The sequence below is a fragment of the Felis catus genome, chromosome D3, assembly GCF_018350175.1.
Source record: "Felis catus isolate Fca126 chromosome D3, F.catus_Fca126_mat1.0, whole genome shotgun sequence".
In the NCBI taxonomy this organism is placed as follows: Eukaryota; Metazoa; Chordata; class Mammalia; order Carnivora; family Felidae; genus Felis; species Felis catus.
In genome coordinates, this window is record NC_058379.1 from 14438454 (window position 1) to 14460383 (window position 21930).

Sequence of the window (21930 nt, forward strand, 5' to 3'; positions counted from 1 at the left end):
ACACGCGCGCACACACGCGCACACATACACACGCACACATACACAGCTAGCCCCAAAACTATTTTCAGTTCTCCAACCAGTCCTGGCTCCCAGGCCTTTCCACCTGCTATTGTCCTGCCTGGACACTTTCCCTCTCTTTACCCGGCCAACTCCCACTGACTCTTCAGGTCTCATCTTAGGTCAGGGGTTGGCAAACTACAGCCTCAGGGCCAAATCTGGCCCCCCACTTGTTTTTGTAAACAAAGTTTCATTGGAAAACCACCAGGCTCATCCACTGGCAAACCACCTATGGCTGTTTCTGCTTCACTGCTGCAGAGTTAGGTGGATGTAAGACAGACTACAGGGCTGCAGAGCCTGCTGTATTTACTACCTGAGCCCTTACAGGGACAGTTTTCTCACCTCGTCTGAGATGACAGGTCCTCTAGGAAGCTGCCCCTGGCTCCCTCGAATGTTTTAGGGGCTCCTCATCGCGGCTTCCTCAGCCCTAGTGTTACTTCCTCTCCCCTAGACCTTACCTTACTGAATTAGAAATTGATGCTTCCATTTAAAAAATAAAAAATGAAATTGAAAGAAAAGAAAGAAAGAAAGAAAGAGAAAGAAAGAAAGAAAGAAAGAAAGAAAGAAAGAAAGAAAGAAAGAAAGAAAGAAAGAAAAGAAAGTGATGCTTCCATGCTAGCCACAGCAATCAAACAACAACAACAAGAAAAAAAAACCCAAGAGGCATCCAAATCAGCAAGGAAGAAATAAAGCTTTCACTATTTGCAGATAACATGATACTATATATAGGAAACCCAGAAGACGCCACCCCAAAACTGCTAGAACTGGTAAGTGAATTCAGTAAAGTCACGGGATACAAAATCCACACACAGAATCTGTTGCGTTTCTATACACCCATGATGAAGCGGCAGAAAGAGAAATTAAGGAATCGGTCTTACAACTGCACCAAAAACAACTAGATGCCTAGGAATAAACCTAACCAAAGAGGTAAAAGACCCGTACACTGCAAACTGGAAAACACTGATGGAAGAAACAGAAGACATCAAGAAGCAGAAAGGCATTCCACGTTCACGAATTGGAACAACAAATACTGTTAAAGTGTGTATACTACCCAAAGCAACTGATACATTTCATGCAATCCCTATCAAAATATCACCAGCATTTTTCACAGAGCTAGAACAAACAATCCCCAAATGTGTATGGAACCACAGAAGACCCAGGATAGCCAAAGCAAATTAGAAAAAGAAAGACAAAGCCGGCAGCAACACAATCCCAGACTTCAAGTTGTATTAGAAAGCTGGCTGTAGTGATCAAACAGTATGGGACTGGCACAAAAACAGACACAGATCAATGGAACAGAGTAGAAAACCCAGAAATGAACCTACAACTCTATGGGCAATTAATCTTTGACGAAGCAGGAAAGAATAACCAATGAGGAAAAGACCGTCTCTTCAGCAAAGGGTGTTCAGAAAACTGGACAGCAACATGCAAAAGAATGACACTGGACCACTTTCTTACACTACACACAAAAATAAATCCCAAAAGGATTAAAGGCCTAAATGTGGGACTCAGGTCGTGATCTCACATTTCTTGGGTTCGAGCCCTGCGTTGGGCTCCACAGTGGCCGTATGGAGCCTGCTTGGGATTCCCTCTCTCTTCCTCTCTCTCTCTGCTCCTCCCCCATGCATTCTCTCTCTCTCTCTCTCTCTCTCTCTCTCTCTCTCTCTCTCTTTCAAAATTAATTAATTAATTAACTTAAAAAAAAAAAGGAGGGCACTTCTGATAAGCCCCAGGTGTTACATGGAAATGCCACATTATTGTATGCCTGAAACTAATATCATACTGCACGTTAACTAACTGGAATTTAAATAAAAACTTAAAAATAAATAATAAACAAACTGATGCTTCCAGTCTGTCTCTCCTCTGAATTCTGAGCTCTGCAAGAGGAAGGCTGGGTTTTTTGCCACTCTGCACCCCAGATCTCTCACACATCATAAACACTGAAAACAGAGTCTGCAGAATGAAAGAATGGACAAATGAGTGAGGGTTTTGATGCGGTGCCGGAGAGCCCAAGGACACCGCCAAAGACCGTATAACTGATGCACACCATTGACGCCTGATCAGGAAACCTCACGGCAGTGGTATTTCTTTGGGATGAACTGAGAAAAGAGAAGTCCCGAGCATCCGCGTGTCCAAAGAACAAAAAAAGCCCCCGAGTATCTCCTGGGGAACTGTTCCCAGAGCACACAAAGGAAGAGAGAGGGAAGGTTCACTAACAGCTGGGGCCTGGACGATAATTCCAAGTCGGGACCCGAACTCTAAATCCTACCGTTGCTTCCAACCACTGGTCCTCTTTCTCTGGCACAACACACATTACAAGCCTGCTGATAAATAGCTCTTTTTTGCTCAGTTGTCAGCTCCTGGAAAGCAGGGGTCATTTGCTCACCAGGGTCCCTGCAGGACTTTGCAGCATGTGGGCAAAAATACATGACCAATGAATGAGTGAATGAATGAATGAATGAATGAATGAAATTCAATTATCAAAGCCTTCCATCTGGCATATAATGGTACAGAGTTACAGCTGGGGCCAGATTTCACTCTGGGGTGGATCCAGGCCTGGCCCCTGACCCAGTAAGGAACACAGAAGAGCCTACGTAAGGGTGGTCATGACTGGTTCGTGGCTACCCTCCAACTGGCATGCTAAGGCCACACCCTTGGCTTTGAACAGCTTCTCTCTCATGGCCCTCAGGTTCTGGATCCATCTCTGCAGTCTCAGCCGTCCCCGGCCTTGCTCCTAACCTCTGCCTTGGCTTTCAAAGGCCTCACATGCTGCCCACCTCGGTGTGACTGCCCCACGTGATGCTGATATCATACCTCCATCCAGGCCCCCATTATCTTAAATCAAAGTGCTGGGCAGATGCCCTCTGTGACTCAAGGTGCCATCCAGGAGCCAAAGCACAGTGGAGAAGCTGGCCCTGGAAGGAGTTTTTATGTCTCCCCATTTATCACACTAAAAGGTTCATTTCAAATTCCATCAACTAGGTCAAATATCAAGATAGAGAGCAGGGCCTTCTCTTTCCAGAAATGGCACCACTCTCTAGAGTGAGTGGATGTGGGGCATTTAATTCGGCAGCCAAATGACACTGCTTCCCAGAAGGCTGGCGCCTGCCAGTGCCGAGGAAAGCTGGAGAAGCAAAAACTCAACATGATTGCCACGAGGAGAGAGAAAAAGAAACCATAAATTCTACCGGACGAATGAAGTCTCTTAGGAAACCCCGAACTGTCCTGCCCACGAGACAGGCGTTTATTCCTGGGCACCTCAAACCGAATCTAATCCTCATACTTTTCCTTTGATCAGGGTAATAACAGTAACTATAATTATGCATTCAAGATACCAGCGCCATGCAAAACATATCTTTTCACTTGTGGTTAAGCAGCCTGTGGCCTGCATAAACAACAGGCCTGGAGGATGATGCTTCTGGATGATTTGGGGATAAGTGCATCTATAACATAATCACAGTGCCATAAAACCACAGGGTGTCCTAAATCGTAGCTAAAAAATGATGTTTCCCAGCTTAAGGAGGATGCTCTCCCTCTAGTTCTTTCTTACCTATCTTAGTTTCACATTCTAAGTCACATCTCCATCGAGAGAAGAACCATTTGCTCTAACCTCCAGAATGGAAGGGCCCTGGGAAAGGATGGAAATCAGATATTAGTCAAACCTTCCGTTGACCGAGAGCGACTCTCCCGGAATGTGTTAAGGATTCTGAAGTCATACCAGGCTCTGTGAAAAATGCCTGCTCGTGGAACTGGAGGGGCAATAGCCAGCCTTAGACTTACCAGACATGTGGCCACAGCTGAGCCAGGTCAAAATGGGTACCAAAATGTCTCCCCATCTCCGTGCCCAGCCAACAACTCTAACACACCTGCACAAGGTCCTGTTAAAATGTCACTTCCTCACTTCTGCTCAGAGGAAATAAACTCCCTCCGTCGTTCAAACACGACAAGGGATCAAATCTGTAAACTCTATGTCTGCCTCTACCCCAGCACTTCTGACACTGACCAGGGGAATCTGCGTCTACACCCATCGCTGTATCCCTATTCTCACCCTAGTGCCTGGTCCACGGTCGGGGCCCAGAAAATGTTTCCTGGATTCACATTCCATGTGAACAAATTCCATACATCTTTGTCTCATCCCGAGAATTTTTAACACTGATAAGGGGTACAGACATATTTCCACAAAGGGGAGACTCCAACAAGCTTGCTCCAGAGTAGGAAGGCTTTTTCCCCCCTCCAAGAACCAGGCTCTGCAGCAGAGAGGGAAGCAGGGAAATTAACACAAAGTGGAAAACCACACGGGAAAACTGCACACCTCCCCCACCAGTTATCCAAACCCTTCCACCTACAACTCTAGACACTGCCTCCTCCCTCTGTGAACTTGTGTGTTTCATCCACTTTAGAAAGCTAAACCTGACCTTTTGTGGTCGGAAGATAACTTTGAGGTGGTACTCCCCAAACTTCATTCGCTGTCTGAACTGCTTTCTGAAGCCATATCGAAGTACCATCGTTTTTTACTGGTTTGTTAAACTGACTTCTTACGGGGTGCCTGGGTGGCTCAGTTGGTTAAGCGTCAAACTCTGGATTTCGGCTCAGGTTGTGATCTCCCAGTTCATGAGTTTAAGCCCCACATTGGGCTCCTCGCTGACAGAGTGGAGCCTGCTTGGGATTCTCTCTCCCTCTCTCTCTGCCCTTCCCCCACTTTCTCTCTCTCTCTCTCTCTCTCTCTCTCTCTCTCTCTCTCTCTCAAAGTAAATATACTTAAAAGAAATTAGGGGCACCTGAGTGGCTCAGTCAGTTAAGCGTCTGACTTCGGCTCAGGTCATGATCTCACAGTTCATGAGTTGAAGCCCCGCATCAGGCTCTGTGCTGACAGCTCGGAGCCTAGAGCCTGCTTCGGATTCTGTGTCTCCCTCTCTCTCTGCCCCTTCCCTGCTCGCACTCTGTCTCTCGCTCAAAAACAAATAAACATTAAAATAATAATAATAATAAACTAAAAATAAATTGACATTTATTTATTTGCTTGCTTGCTTGCTTGCCAGCCTCATCTTAAGCAACAAACAGCTTCTAATGAATCCTGGATCTGATGTGCCAACCATACTTTTTTTGAATAGCCCTTAAATGTTGACATAATTTGAAAGGTTTCAAGTTGTCCCATGGGCCTCCTGAAGTCATCTTGCCTGCCTGAGAGGTTGGAGTCCCAGAGTATCTAAATCACAGCCCTAAAGTATTGTTCCACAAACACACAGATACAACAAGGTAGCAACCTGTTGTATCCGGACTACCAACACCAGAGATTCGAACCCAAGTCTCTCTTGGGCAGAAGTCAACACTATCCAGGAAGCAGTAAGGTGCAGCAGTTAAGGGATCTGGAGTCAGGGCTGAGTCTGATCTCTCGGCTCCCACTTACTGGCTGTGACACTAAGCAGTTTCTCTACCCTCTCTGAGACTCTGTTTCTTCGTGCGTAATATGGGGATGATGACAATGCCCACCTCACATGGGGTGCTGTGGAATTAAACAAGAAAATGCCTGAGGCCTCACTGGCACTCAATACATCACTGATGCTGATATTGCTACTACCAACATCCATTCATTCAACAGATGCCCACCAAGTGTCTACTGAATCCTCACTAAGAACCTCGTGCTGAGAAAAGACCAGCAGGGCTCTCCCAGAGCTAAGAGTGGCGGCAAAGGCAACCTAGGGAATGAGCCAGATGGGAAACAACTGTACAGGGCGACCAGAGACCAGATGAGGTGAGCCATGGGGGGGCCACCTTCGGGGACCTGGGAGCCAACACAATCCCCCAAATCTGCCCAGGACACAGGATCAGGGAGGGAGAGAGGTGCGTGGTTAGATGGGCATATTTTAGATATGCCTTTTTTTTAATGTTTATTTATTTTTGAGACACAGAGAGAGACAGAGCACGAGCAGGGGAGGGGCAGAGAGAGAGAGGGAGACACAGAACTCGAAGCAGGCTCCAGGCTCCGTGCTGTCAGCACAGAGCCTGACCTGGGGCTCGAACTCAACGAACCACGAGATCATGACCTGAGCCGAAGTCTGACACTCAACCAACTGAGCCACCCGGGCGCTCCTGACTATTTTTAATAGAACCTGGCACATTCCAGACAGATGCTAATAATGAAAGTGGTAAAAGAAAGGCAACATAAGCTCCTTGCAAACTGTCTCCCAGCAAGCTTGGCCTCCTCAGTAACTGTGCCTGGGGGCCCTCTGGGGCAGCCCCTCTCGGAGCACCTCCAGTCTGGTCATCTGTCTAGGATAAAGAGAAAGGAGGAGAGAAGCACATCGCTTCCCCCTCTGGCTCTTAATACTTCCCCCCTCTGTCTCTGGTGGTCAAGAGCAAGAGGCAACAGGTGCAGTACCAGCCTTCTTAGACATTTCATTTGATGGACTCCAGAAAAACCCACTGCCACCAAAATGCCTACCCCCTTCCCAGTCTTAATGCCTGAGCCTTCCTTTGATTCATTCAAAAAAAAATTTTTTTTTAACGTTTATTATTGGGAGACAGAGAGAGACAGAGCATGAGCATGGGAGGGGCAGAGACAGGGAGAGACACAGAATCGGAAGCAGGCTCCAGGCTCTGAGCTGTCACCACAGAGCCCAATGTGGGTTCGAACCCACGACCCGCGAGATCATGACCTGAGCCGAAGTCGGACGCTCAACCGACTGAGCCACCCAGGAGCCGCCCCTTTGATTCTTGAAAGCACTGCCATCTTAAAGCGATCCTCCCTCCCCTAAAATACAATTTTAATGTATTAAATACATTGGCCCAGCCATTCCACTTTGAAGGATGCCTCTTAGAGAAACACTTGCACCCGGGCACAAGGAAACACGCACTGCGGCTCCGGTGACAATGGTAAAGCCGTGGGAGCAACTGAGATATCCATCAACGGGGGACTCAGCAAACCACAGGGGACTCAGTTGTGTGTTCATACAACGGGATATTACACAGCAGATGAAAGCGAATGACTAAGAAGCTACGTGTGTATCAACATGGATGGATTTCAAACAAATCTCACATTGTTGTTTCAGGGTAGGGGGCAAAAATGGCAGAGCAAAAAGGACAAGATGTTCCTACGCGTTCATTCTGAGCAATGGTTGGGACCCAAAGGTCCATTCCATTAGTCACTGCACTTTTCTATGTACTTGGTAATTTCTCAGAAAATTACACCTCTCGGGGGACAAGCCCTGAAGACTGTATCATTGTGAGGTAAGGGTCTGGGTACCAGAAAAAAACAGATACTGCGTGTTTTCATGACACCCAGCTGTGCTCTGGCGGAGCCTGCCCGTCCACGGCTCCTAGAAAAAGATCAGGAGGTCTGAGGGTCTGTCAAGGGCTAGCACATCATCGTAAGAGTAATGATATTAATAAGAGCCAACACTTACTTTGCACCAAGCACAGCGCCAAGCTCCTTACAAACAGTATCTTCTACATGAGGAAAAAAAAATAAAGAACATCCACCTTCGGGTAGAAATTCCGTATCTTCTTGTGCCAGAAAATAAAGCAATGCTCAAAGAAAGAGAAGAACATGTCTTAACATGGTTCGAGCAGGAACCAGCTCGAAGGGGCTTCCACTGGCCACACTGAAGATAAGTAACTGAGCGTCAAAATAGATAATAATAACAAAGGACTATAGCCTATGGAATCAAGTAAGAATCCGTGAGACCACACTGATACAAACAAGGAAGGAAAAAGGGGAAGTTTTATCCTTCCGGTATAAAGCTGACCAGCAAATGTGGAAGAAATGACAGAATTAGATAATGACCATTTGGAAACCATCATAGTAATAATTAATTCAGGCAAGAATCATCAGTGGATGTTAAAATCAGTGGTGAAACCTTGAGGAGTAAACAAAATATTTACGTGGTTTCTAAGTATCGCCCCACAAGATATGTATTAACTTCAATGGGTACAAGGGTAACCGTCCAGGGCAGAAATCGCACAGAGGGCGCCTTCACCAAATGATCATAATTAGCACCACCAGTAATGGGTCAAATCAACAAGCATTTCCTGCTCTGATGCACTGAGGATGCCACCACATCTCTACTAAAACTGTATAATCTGAATATAATCATAAAGAAACACCGGACAAACCCCAATTGAGACACGGTCTATAAAATGGAGCACGTCCCACGGACATTTCCACAGCAAGAGAAACTAAGGGGTGGTGACATTTGGATTCACTGCATGGTCTCCATTTTTCTTTTGCATGACTGGGACACTGAAATCGGAATAAAGGCACGCAACTGGGAAGTGGTAAAGTCCGGATGCAAACCCAGGCCATCTGGCTCCAGAGCCCATGCCCTTACCCGCCCCCCCCATCCTCCAGTGTCCCCAGGGGCTTTGGGGGAGAACGAACTCCAACTCCAGTACTTAATTAGTCTGAATGAGCTTGGACAACGCATGTTCTCTTTTTTTTTTTTAACGTTTATTTTTGAGACAGAGACAGCGCATGAACGGGGGAGGGGCAGAGAGAGAGGGAGACACAGAATCTGAAGCAGGCTCCAGGCTCTGAGCCATCAGCCCAGAGCCCGATGCGGGGCTCGAACTCACGGACCGCGAGATCGTGACCTGAACTGAAGTCGGACGCTTAACCGACTGAGCCACCCAGGCGCCCCACATGTTCTCTTTTAAAGCCTATTTCCTCACCTGCAAAATGGGAGTCAATAAAATAAACCATGTAAAAAATGCCGGTATGCCAGAAGTGTTCAGTAAGTGATGGCCGTCATGCATATTATTATAGTCATTATTCCATCAACAAACCTTTTCATTTAGTGGAAATGCGCTGTGTATCGAGCTTAATGCAACTATATTAATAATGACCTGTTTTTAGCTTGGTCCCCCCAAAATCAGACCCCAAGAGAAATTTTGGGGGTGCAAACAGTGTATTTGGAAGGTGATCCCAGGAAGCATGATAAAGTCGAGACGTGAGGCAGGGAAGGAAGGAAAGCCCATAAAGGATGTGACGTCGGGGGTGGGGTGGGGGTGCAGGCTGTACCATCACGGGCAACTGGGGCTCGGTCCCTCTGGACACCCTCCAAGAGAGTGTGTAGAACACAAGACTGAGCCGGGGGCCAGATAAGTAAAACTTCTTAACTTAACAGGATCAAATCTCACCAGAAGAGCATCTTCCTTGTAAATAACCAGGTACTTCCGACAAAACGCCAGGTTACCCAGCTCACAGCACACATGACCACAATAATTTCTGATACCCTAAGCACACGGCTAAGCTAATTTTTCATGACGGAACTTGAGAGCTGCGACGTCAGTGGGAATGTGGCCATGAATGATGCCTCACTGGTGCTTTCATAAGCCTCGGGGGCAAGGGCACCTGGGTGACTCGGTTGGTTGAGTGCCCAACCCTTGATTTTAGCTCAGGTCATGATCTCACGGTTCGTGGGTTCGAGACCCACACTGGGCTCTGTGCTGACAGTGCGGAACCTGTTTAGGATCCTCTCTCTCCCTCTCTGGGAGAGGGGGCCCTGTGTCAATACTGATTAGGAAGACGGGGCTGCGGATGTCACTTTCTTATGCAAAGTAATAGCGACACTTTAAAAAATTGATAAGCATAGATTTTACTGGAGATATTTATAAATTATATAATATACATATATATTTATATATATATATATTTATAATCTATATTATATAATTTAATATATAATGTATTAATATATTAATTAATGTATTATAAATTAATAGTATGTTTTTAAATAATTATATAATATATAAATATAAATAAATACATATATATACATATATATATTATTTGGTAGTATATAAATTGTAAAAGATCTTGTTAAAGACCTCCCTGATTCAAAACGAGAAGAAATTCAGTGTGAATTGGTGACAAGTACACCCTACAAGACTTTTAAAGAGAAGCTACGGAAAAGAGCGAACGTAACCTCTTTGTCTTCTGTAAATGGACATTTGACCTTGAGCTGATTCTCTGGCTCTGATCCTCTGAACATCCCTAAACGGGAAATGTCAACGGTTTTAAGACACCACACCGCTCGCGGTAGAATCGCCTCTTGTTGGCAGATTGCGTGTGCCCTGGGAGTTCTCGCCATGAACTTGAAATACCTAAGGAGGGCTCCACAGCCTCAGGGACTCCGAGCTGCATGACTGTTACGACTGGGCACATCTCCTGCGGGACCCCTGGAAGCCACATAGATGGAGCTGTTACAAGAGCTACTGCCCCCTAAGTCGGGATGGCTCCCATACCTCCTTAAACGTGAGTCTCATCACCTTGCCCTTGAGGGGGAGGTGCATGGAAGAGTAGCCCCTGAGGACCCACAGAAGAGACACCTGATGCTACCCTGCACCTCCCCAGGTCAATCTCGTGACTTATATTAATCTCGTTTGTCTGAATGCTTAATTAGACCTAAAAGGACCCTTTGCAGGAGCATGGCAGAAACTTCCTTTTTTTTTTTAAGTTTTATTTATTTTTAGAGAGAGAGAGAGACAGAGCATGAGTGGGGGAAGGGCAGAGTGAGAGAGGGATACACAGAATCCAAAGCAGGCTCCATGCTCTGAGCTGTCAGCACAGAGCCCAGTGCGGAGCTCGAACCCACAAGCTGTAAGATCATGACCTGAGCCAAAGTCAGACGCCCAACCGACCGAGCCACCCAGGTGCCCCCAGAACCTTCCTTTTAAAGGAATATACTATTATGTACAAATAATCACTCCACTCTTGCCCTTATGATGGGGGCGCCTGGATGGCTCACTTGGTTAAGCATCTGACTCTTGATTTTGGCTCAGGTCATGATCTCATGGCTTGTGGGACCAAGCCCCACATCTGGCTCTTCACTGACAGCGGGGAGCCTGTTTAGGATTCTCTCTCTCTGCCCCTCCCTCTCTCTCTCTCTCTCTCTTTCTCCTCTCTCTCAATAAATAAATAAAGTTAAAAAAAAACCTGAAAAATAAATAATTAGCACAATGATCTATAGATGCGTGTCAGGGAGTTTGAGTGCTTGCATGTAATTAGTTTTCTAAGATAAACAAAAAGATCCCTCCTGAAATCCTATGCACATAATTAACTTGTTGAGCAAAGCCTGCTCTTACTGGCTATAAATGATCCAGCCCAGGCCACACACAGAATCTGAATTTGCGACAACCAGGAGCGTGAGGATGAAGGTCAGTCTCATCCAGCCTGGTTCCCTCGCTCACTGGCCAGCTGAGGGTTTTCAGAAGGGCAGCGGTGGAATGTGTCACCCCAAAACAGTACAGAGGCCTCAGAGCAGAGACTTGCCCAATGGCACCTCCCAGATGTGCCTGTGGGAAAACAGAATTTCTCAAAGGGATCAAAGCATGAGAAAGTCGTAAATGGAATATTCATATTCATGCAGGGCTGACAAAGGTAAGTCACACGGTTTTGCATAGAGTGTGGTTCGGATTATGAAGAAAGTAAACTAAATATATTATATATGCAATACAAATATATGTGTTTATGCAAGGATTCCTATCAAAGTATTAACAGTTGGAGCCTCTCTCTATGGCAAGGGAAAGGGGGACTTCGGCCTTGTATGGCTTACACTTCGATTGCTTGTATTTTCAAAATAAAGATGTATCTGGGAGTCACTTCTGTCGTTAAAACAAAATTGTCATTGAAAATTACCTTCAAAGGGGTGCCTAGGTGGCTCAGTTGGCTAAGCGTCTGACTTATGGTTCAGGTCATGGTTCGTGAATTCGAGCCCCGCGTCTGACAGCTCAGAGCCTGGAGGCGGCTTCACATCCTGTGTCTCCCTCTCTCTTTCTGCCCTACCCCCACCCTGCTCACACGCTTGCTCTCTCTCTCTCTCTCTCTCTCTCTCTCTCTCTCTCAAAAAAATAAACATTTCAAAAATTTTTTTCAAAGAAAGAAAATTACCTTTAAAAAAGATCTGCCAAAAAGGGAAGGGGTTCACAATAGAATTCCTATGGAACACGGAGGTTCTCTCATGCATTTAAAATGTGATCAGTTTTCAGGAATCCAATTGACCCTTTCAGATGCTCTGACAAGAGAAAGCAAGCCTTTGTATCATGGGCAAAGGGAGGAATGTGAAGACATACAACTCATTCCACACATAAGAACTGTTACGTTTTTCCTTCTTCCAACACCAATGCCATGGCACCTCTGGGCTGAAGGTCAGATGACCAGAAGAATCCCTGAGATTGCACGGATTTAATTTTCCAAACGGCTGATAAGGAATCGATGCCAGCTGACCCATGTAAGTGTGGCCACAAAACCAGAGAGAGAAAAGACTGATAAGAATACGGGGGACCCTTGATAACTCCCAATGTATAAGCCTAACTGTATCTATAGGATTACATCCATAGAGCCATGTCAGTCTTTTTCGATCTTTTTGACATTATGAACCTTCAAGGAAACATTTTGGATTTTTGTTCTAACTGTCATCCCTAACTCCAATGAAAATTGTAATACCACAGATATACAATATATCTGTTTACATAAGTGGCTCTTTGGAGGGCCACAAACTATTGTAATATCAAGGGTTTTATTTTGTCTTCCTCCACCAAGAAACAATTTTTGCTCCCTTGGGGACGATTCAGCCCTGTTGATAAAACACACTCTGTGCGTGTATGTGTGTATACATTCTATAAACACATATACACATATACAGAAAACAAAGGGCCAGCATGTATTTTCCACTTTCTTCATCACACGTCCTGTGTTGTCTCAATTTCCACAATAATCAAGTACTGATTTTAGCAGGGGAGGAAAAAACAGAGTAGTTCTTTGTCCCTGCATGTACATACGTGTGTACATGCGTGAGTTTTAGTAATGCCACATAAGTAAAACCACACACTTAAATGCAAAAAAAAAAAAAGGAAAAAGGAAAAGAAGAAAGCAAACAGGACTTTGAGAATGAATACTAACTAAGAAAAATGGTTTTGATTAAAACCAATCACAGCAATTCTGATATTTTCCAACATACCAAGGCTCCCAATAGAGGTGAGAGATGTGTTATGGATAATATTTTCTTTCCCTGAGGCGCCTGGGTGCCTCAGTCGGTTGAGTGTCCGACTTCGGCTCAGGTGATGATCTCACAGTCCATGAGTTCAAGCCCCGCATCGGGCTCTGTGCTGACGGCTCAGAGCCTGGAGCCTGCTTCGGATTCTGTGTCTCCCTCTCTCTCTGCCCCTCCCCCATTCATGCTCCCTCTCTGTCTCAAAAACAAACAAATATTTTAAAAAATATATTTTCTTTTCTTGCTATGCTTTTTTCTAAAAATGCCCATGGTATACTACTGGGGGCAGGATTCAAACCCAAACAGACCATCTGATACTCACCACCATGGGGGTGCCAAGGATAAAGTGTCTAAAACCCAGCCTTCCTCCAAACTGAAACCTACCAGGGTGCTGGGGCTTGAAAACTTAACAAGAACCAACAGCCTTGAAAGACTCAGACCTGTCACTTCTGAAGCTCTTCTTTACCCGCTAAGGAGAAACAAAGGTGGACTTAGGATGGCCAAGTTGGTAACCAAAAACCGTGCCCAGCAGGGGGGACAGGGTTGAAGGAGAGAAGAAACCAGATATGAGACAATGGAAACTAGAGTAAGCCCAGTAATTCAGGATGAAGGGCTGGCTTCTCAAACCTTCTCACCTCACCACTGATGGGGTTTGTTCTAGAATCAAAGCTGCCCGGAGTAGAAAGAGCTCCCAGAGCACGTATAATATTCATACATACATATATGTGTGCTTCAGGAAACAACACTAATAATGAGGCTCACCATATGCAATACGTCCTGATACCTAAGGCTATCCTATTTCATTACTTTAATGCGGGTCACAGCCCATTAAAATAGTGCCACCATCCACAAACGGGTCATGACCACAGATTAAATAGCACACACATATTCCAAACCCTTTGGTTCACAGATGAGAAAACTAAGACTCGGGTTAAATCCAAAGTCACAAGGCTACTCCCTTGCAGAACCAGGAGGAGCTGAGACCAAAGCAAATTTTGGCTGTTAAGTCTACTTAGGGGAACTCAACTCAACTAATTAGTGTCTCTCTAAAATCTCTTCCTAAATCTCACTGATTAGATTTAATCTCTTCCCCTATTCCCTCTCCCTACATAGTCCAAGGTACCATGTCTCTGGCTTGGATTTTTTTTTTTTAAACTCCCAAAGGCCAAGTGCCCTAATATCCCTGTAGATTTCATAGCAGGGTCCCGGGCCAAGTGGTCAGCCTGCACCTTCACACCATGAATCTCAGAATCTCCTGAGGTGAGCCACCAGCAACAAGTGTTGAGCTTGCTAAACTGGATAAAAGAACCCTGATGAACAAGGCTAAACTTGGCCTGAATCCTGATAGACAATTTCCAAAACAACTGACGGTGGATGAGTCGATTTGGAAGGTCTCGAAAAAGTTGGTGATTCAACTCTATCCAAAGTAAATCCCTCAAGAGTCTGGGGAAACGCTCACATTTAAAGTGTGGTACTGGCGTAAAAATTGACACAAAGGCCAATGGAACAGAATCAAAAGTCCAGAAATAAACCCAAGTATATATGGTCAACTAATATTTGACAAGGGAGCCAAGAACACTCAATGAGGAAGGATAATCTCTTCAATAAATGGCCCTGGGGAAATGGAATATTCACACGCAGTAGAATGAAACTGGATGCCTATTTTACACCGCTCACAAAAAATTAACTTGAAATCGATCAAAGATTTAAATGGAAGACCTGAAACTATAAATCCTAGAAGAAAACATAGGGAAAGAGCCCTTGGTTGACTTCTTTAGATATGATACCAAAAGTACAAACAACAAAAGCAAAAATCAACAAATGGAATTATATCAAACTAAAAGGCTTCTGCACAGCAAAAGAAACAATTTAAAAAATGAAAAAGTAACCTAAAAAATGGGAGAAAATATTTGCAAATCTGGTAAGGCATTAACATCCAAATTATGTAAGAAACTTTTTTTTAAATTTTTTTTTATGTTTATTTATTTTTGAGACAGAGACAGAGCATGAACAGGGGAGGGGCAGAGAGAGAGGGAGACACAGAATCCGAACCAGGCTCCAGGCTCTGAGCACAGGCTCTGAGCCTCAGCACAGAGCCCGACGCGGGGCTCGAACCCACAGACCGTGAGATCATGACCTGAGCCGAAGTCGGACGCTCAATCGACTGAGCCACCCAGGCGCCCCTGTAAGAAACTCTTAAAACTCATCCTGGACTCTTATTTGTTGGGAGTTTTTTGATAACTGATTCGATTTCTTTGCTGGTTATGGGTGTGTTCAAATTTTCTATTTCTTCCTGTTTGAGTTTTCGAAGTGTGTGGGTGCTTAGGAATTTGTCCATTTCTTCCAGGCTGTCCAGTTTGTTGGCATATAATTTTTCATAGTATTCCCTGATAATTGCTTGTATTTCTGAGGGATCGGTTGTAATAATTCCATTTTCATTCATAATTTTATCTATTTGGGTCCTCTCCCTTTTCTTTTTGAGAAGCCTGGCTAAAGGTTTACCAATTTTGTTTATTTTTTTCAAAAAAACAACTCTTGGTATAACTGATCTGCTCTACTGTTTTTTTAGACTCTATATTGTTTATTTCTGCTCTGATCTTTATTATTTCTCTTCTTCTGCTGGGTTTGGAATGTCTTTGCTATAGATGCTGGAGAGGATGTGGACAAACGGGAACCCTCTTGCACTGTTGGTGGGAATGCAAACTGGTGCAGCCACTCTGGAAAACAGTGTGGAGGTTCCTCAAAAAATTAAAAATAGATCTACCCTATGACCCAGGAATAGCACTGCTAGGAATTTACCCAAGGGACACAGGAGTGCTGATGCACAGGGGCATTTATACCCCAATGTTTATAGCAGCACTTTCAACAATAGCCAAATTATGGAAAGAGCCCAAATGTCCATCAACCGATGAATGGATAAAGAAGTTGTGGTTTATATATACAATGGAATACTACTTGGCAATGAGAAAGAATGAAATATGGCCTATTGTAGCAACGTGGGTGGGACTTGAGAATGTTATGCTAAGTGAGATAAGTTATACAGAGAAAGACAGATACCATATGTTTTCACTTTTTATTTTTTTAATTTACATCCAAATTAGTTAGCATATAGTGCAACAATGATTTCAGGAGTAGATTCCTTAGTGCCCCTTACCCATTTAGCCCATCCCCCCTCCCACAACCCCTCCAGCAACACTCAGTTTGTTCTCCATATTTATGAGTCTCTTCTGTTTTGTCCCCCTCCCTGTTTTTATATGATGTTTGTTTCCCTTCCCTTATGTTCATCTGTTTTGTCTCTTAAAGTCCTCAAAGGAGTGAAGTCATATGATTTTTGTCTTTCTCTAATTTCACTTAGCATAATACCCTCCAGTTCCATCCACATAGTTGCAAATGGAAAGATTTCATTCTTTTTGATTGCCGAGTAATACTCCATTGTGTATATATACCACTTCTTCTTCATCCATTCATCCATCGATGGACATTTGGGCTCTTTCCATACTTTGGCTATTGTTGATAGTGCTGCTATAAACATGTGGGTGCATGTGTCCCTTTAAAACAGCACACCTGTATCCTGTGGGATAAATGCCTAGTAGTGCAGTTGCTGGCTTGTAGGGTAGTTCTATTTTTAGTTTTTTGAGGAACCTCCACACTGTTTTCCAGACTGGCTGCACCAGCTTGCATTCCCACCAACAATGCAAAAGAGATCCTCTTTCTCCCCATCCTTGCCAACATCTGTTGTTGTCTGAGTTGTTAATGTTAGCCATTCTGACAGGTGTAAGGTGGTATCTCATGGTGGTTTTGGTTTGTATTTCCCTGATGATGAGTGATGTTGAGCACTTTTTCATGTGTCGGTTGGCCATCTGGATGTCTTCTTTGGAGAAGTGTCTATTCATGTCTTTACCCATTTCTTCACTGGATTATTTGTTTTTTGGTTGTTGACTTTGCTAAGTTCTTTATAGATTTTGGATACTAACCCTTTATCTAATATATCATTTGCAAATATCTCCTCCCATTCTGTCAGTTGCCTTTTAGTTTTGCTGATTGTTTCCTTCACTGTGCAGAAGCTTTTTATTTTGATGAGGTCCCAGTAGTTCATTTTTGCTTTTGTTTCCCTTGCCTCTGGAGACGTGTTGAGTAAGAAGTTGGTGCAGTCAAGATCAAAGAGGTTTTTGCCTGCTTTGTCCTCTAGGATTTTGATGGCTTCATGTCTTACATTTAGGTCTTTCATCCATTTTGAATTTATTTTTGTGTATGGTGCAAGAAAGTGACCCAGGTTCATTCTTCTGCATGTCGCTGTCCAGTTTTCCCAGCACCACTTGCTGAAGAGACTGTCTTGATTCCATTGGATATTCTTTCCTGCTTTGTCAAAGATTAGTTGGCCATATGTTTGTGGGTCCATTTCTGGATTCTCTGTTCTGTTCCATTGATCTGAGTGTCTGTTCTTGTGCCAGTACCATACTGTCTTGATGATTACAACTTTGTAGTATAGGTTGAAGTCTGGGATTGTGATGCCTCCTGCTTTGGTTTTCGCTATTCGGGGTCTTTTCTGGTTCCATACAATTTTTAGGATTATTTGTTCTAGATCTGTGAAGAATGCTGGTGTTATCTTGATAGGGATTGCATTGAATATGTAGACTACTTTGGGTAGTATCGACATGTTAACAATATTTGTTCTTCCTATCCAGGGGCATGGAATCTTTTTCCATTTTTTTGTGTCTTCTTCAATTTCTTTCATAAGCTTTCTATAGTCTTCAGTGTATAGATTTTTCACCTCTTTGGTTAGATTTATTCCTAGGTATTTTATGGTTTTTGGTGCAACTGTAAATGGGATCGATTCCTTGATTTCTCTGTCTCTTCATTGTTGGTGTATCGGAATGCAACCAATTTCTGTGTATTGATTTTATATCCTGCAACTTTGCTGAATTCATGAATCAATTCTAGAAGTTTTTTGGTGGAATCTTTTGGGTTTTCCATATAGAGTCATGTCATCTGCAAAGAGTGAAAGTTTGACCTCCTCCTGGCCAATTTGGATGCCTTTTATTTCTTTGTGTTGTCTAATTGCAGAGGCTAAGACTTCCAATACTATGTTGAATAACAGTGGTGAGAGTGGACATCCCTGTCTTGTTCCCGACCATAGGGGGAAAGCTCTCAGTTTTTCCCCATTGAGGATGATATTAGCGTTTGGTCATTCATATATGGCTTTTATGATCTCGAGGTATGCTCCTTCTATCCCTACTTTCTTAAGGGTTTTTATCAAGAAAGGATGCTGTATTTTGTCAAATGCTTTCTCTGTATCTATTGAGAGTATCATATGGTTCTTGTCCTTTCTTTTATTGATGTGATAAATCACGTTGTTTTGCAGATATTGAGCCAGCCCTGCATCCCAGGTATAAATCCCACTTGGTCCTGGTGAATAATTTTTTTAATGTATTGTTGGATCCAGTTGGCTAATACCTTGTTGAGGATTTTTGCATCCATGTTCATTAGGGAAACTGGTCTATAGTTCTCCTTTCTAGTGGGGTCTCTGTCTGGTTTTGGAATCAAGGTAATGCTGGCTTCACAGAAAGAGTTTGGAAGTTTTCCTTCCATTTCTGTTTTTTGGAACACCTTAAAGAGAATAGGTGTTAACTCTTCCTTAAATGTTTGGTAGAATTCCCCTGGAAAGCCATGTGGCCCTGGACTATTGTTTTTTGGCAGATTTTTGATTACTAATTCGATTTCCTTACTGGTTATGGGTCTGTTCAATTTTTTTATTTCTTCCTGTCCCAGTTTTGGTAGTGTATATGTTTCTAGGAATTTGTCCATTTCTTCCAGATTGCCCATTTCATTGGCATATAATTGCTCATGATATTCTCTTATTATTGTTTTTATTTCTGCTGTGTTGGTTGTGATCTTTCCTCTTTCATTCTTGATTTTATTTGTTTGGGTCCTTTCCTTTTTCTTTTTGATCAAACTGGCTAGTGGTTTTTCATTATATGTTTTCAGTCTTACGTGGATCCTGAGAAACTTAACAGAAGACCATGGGGGAAGGGAAGGGGGAAAAAAGTTACAGAGAGGGAAGGAGGCAAACCATAAGAGACTCTTAAAAACTGAGAATAAACTTAGGGTTGATGGGGGGTAGGAGGGAGGGGAAAGTGGGTGATGGGCATTGAGGAGGGCATCTGTTGGGATGAGCACTGGGTATGGGTGTTGAATGGAAACCAATTTCACAATAAGTTTCATATTTAAAAAATAAATAAAAATAAATAAAAGAAGAAACTCTTACAACTCAATAGCAAAAAATCATCATCATCATCATCATCATCATCATCATCATCACCTGATTTTTAAATGGGCAGAGAACCTGAATAGACATTTTTTTTTCCAAAGAAGATATACAAATGGCCACCAGGTTAATGAAAAGTGCTCAACAATGTCAGTAATCATCAGCGAAATGCAGATCAAAACTGCAATGAGACATCCCCTCACACCCATTAGAATGGCTATTATCAAAAAAGACAAGAGATGGTAAGTTCTGGTAGGGATACGGAGAAAAGGGAACCCTCGTGCACTGCTGGTTGGAATGTAAGTTGTTGCAGCCACTATGGAAAACAGTATGGAGGTTCCTCAAAATAATTAAAATGGAATTACCAGTATGATCCAGTAATTCTACTTCTAGGTGTGTATCCAAAGGAAATGAAATTCCCATCTTGAAAAGATACCTGCACCCCCATGTTTGTAGCAGCATTATTTACAGGAGCCAAGACATGGAAGCAACCTCAGTGCCTATCAATAGATGAATGCATAAAGAAAATGATACCCACATGTGTGTGTGCACAATGGAATATTATTCAGCCCTGAAGAAGGAAGGAAATCCTGCCATTACAACATGGATGGACCTTGAAGGGGCATTATGCTGAGTGAAATAAGTCAGAGAAAGACAAATACTGCATGATACCACTTACATGTAGAATCTCAAACCATCAAACATAGAAACAGAGTTGAATGTGGCTGCCAGAAGTTAGGGGTGAGGGAAATGGGGAAACACTGGCCAAAGGATAAAAACTTCTCATTGGAAGGTGAGTAAGTTCTGGGGACCTAGTGCACAGCCTAGTGACTGTAGTTAGCAACACCATAGTATATACTTGAAAGTTGTTGAGAGAACAAATCGTAAATGTTCTCATCACAAAAGAAAAATTATGTGAGGTGAGGTGATGGATGTGTTAACAAAACCTAATTGTGGTATCATTTCACAATACCTATGTGTGTTAGATCATCACCTTGCACACCTTCAATGTACATAATGTTATATGTCAACCAAAGCTCAAGACAGCTGGAGAAAACCCCCAAAGGTCAGCCTCTCTCACTTCACCTGTTCAACGTAGAGCAAAGATCATGTGTCGGAACACATGATCAACGTAGAGCAAAGATCATGTGTCCAAAGAGCACAGGGAGAGGGGAGGAAGACGCACAGTTGGGAGAAACCACAGCTTCAGACTACGAGTGACCGTCACATATGATCGTGCCTTCCACCAAAATCACTTAAAGACCTTCCAGTGCCTTATCAAGGGAGAAGAATCACTGTCTACAGCATGGCTTCTGACAGGGCAAACTATAGCCTGTGATGCCAAACCCAGCCAGGCGGCTATTTTGACAAATAAAGTTTTATTGAAACATCACCATGTCCATGTATTTACCTATTGCCTATGGCTGCTTTTGCCACCATACCACATGGCCCGCACGGCCTGATATATTCACTATCTGGCCCCTTACAGAAAAAGTGTGCCAACCTCTAGCTTTCCTGCCTAATTTTAATTTTTTTAATGTTTATTTATATTTTAGAGAGAGAGAGAGAGAGAGAGAGAGACAGAACGTGAGTGGGGGAGGGGCAGAGAGAGAGAGAGGGAGACACAGAATCCAATGCAGGCTCCAGGCTCCGAGCTGTCAGCACAGAGCCCAATGAGGGGCTCAAACCCACGAGCTGTAAGATTATGACCTCAGCTGAAGTCAGACGGTTGACCGGCTGAGCCACCCAGGCACCTCCCCCCGACTTTTTTTAAACTTTTTTTAATGTTTATTTACATTGAGAGAAAGAGACAGAGCACGCTTCCTGCCTAATTTTTTGTCGTTGTTACTGTAAAATATATATAACATAAAATTTACCATTTTGGCCATTTCTAAGGCTACAGTTTCAGCGGCATTAGGTACATTCACATTTTGTGTGACCATCATCACCATCCGTCTCCAGAACCTTTTCATTTCCGAAACTGCAACTCTGTACCCAGTAAACACAAACTCCCAGTAAACACGAACTCCCCGTTCCCCTCCCCCAGCCCCCGGCACCCACCCTTCTACTTTTCCTTTTGTGATTGGCTTCTCCTACTTAGCATACCGTGTTTGAGATGCATCCACATCGAAGCATGTGTCACAATTTCATTCCTTTTGACGGCTGAATAATATTCCACCGGGTAGAGAGGCCACATTTTGTTTCTCCACTCATCCGCCCATGGGCACCTAGGCTGCTGCCACCTTGGGGCTGTTGCGAATAGTGCTGCCTCCTGCCTAACTCGAGTCGCCTCCTGCATCACATGCCTCGGTCCCGTAGCCACAGACGCCTTCTGTCACCTTCTGTCAATTCCTCAAATGTATCGTGGCCCCTCCCGCCTCTCGGTTAGAATACCCTCCACCTCTACCCCTTCGCTATCTTAGCTGCGTCTTAGCCTTCAGTCTAAATTATCACTTCTGGGAACTCGCCCTGACCAGACCCTCCCTAGTCCTCCCCCCCTCCACCTCCCTGCCAGTTCAAACTCGATCAGCTCTATCTGGTCATGAGCTCTGATGGTGTCCTGCCCTGCACCTTTATAGCCTGTAACACTGTGCATAAGCACTGGACACAATTTCATAA

General features: G+C 43.8%; 1 protein-coding gene across 5 annotated transcripts in view; it reads right to left on the bottom strand.

Moving 5' to 3' along the window:
• The window catches only part of KSR2 (kinase suppressor of ras 2), a 434084-nt gene that overhangs the window by 235789 nt on the left and 176365 nt on the right, over positions 1 to 21930 (bottom strand). The gene's annotated exons all lie outside the window — the stretch shown is intronic.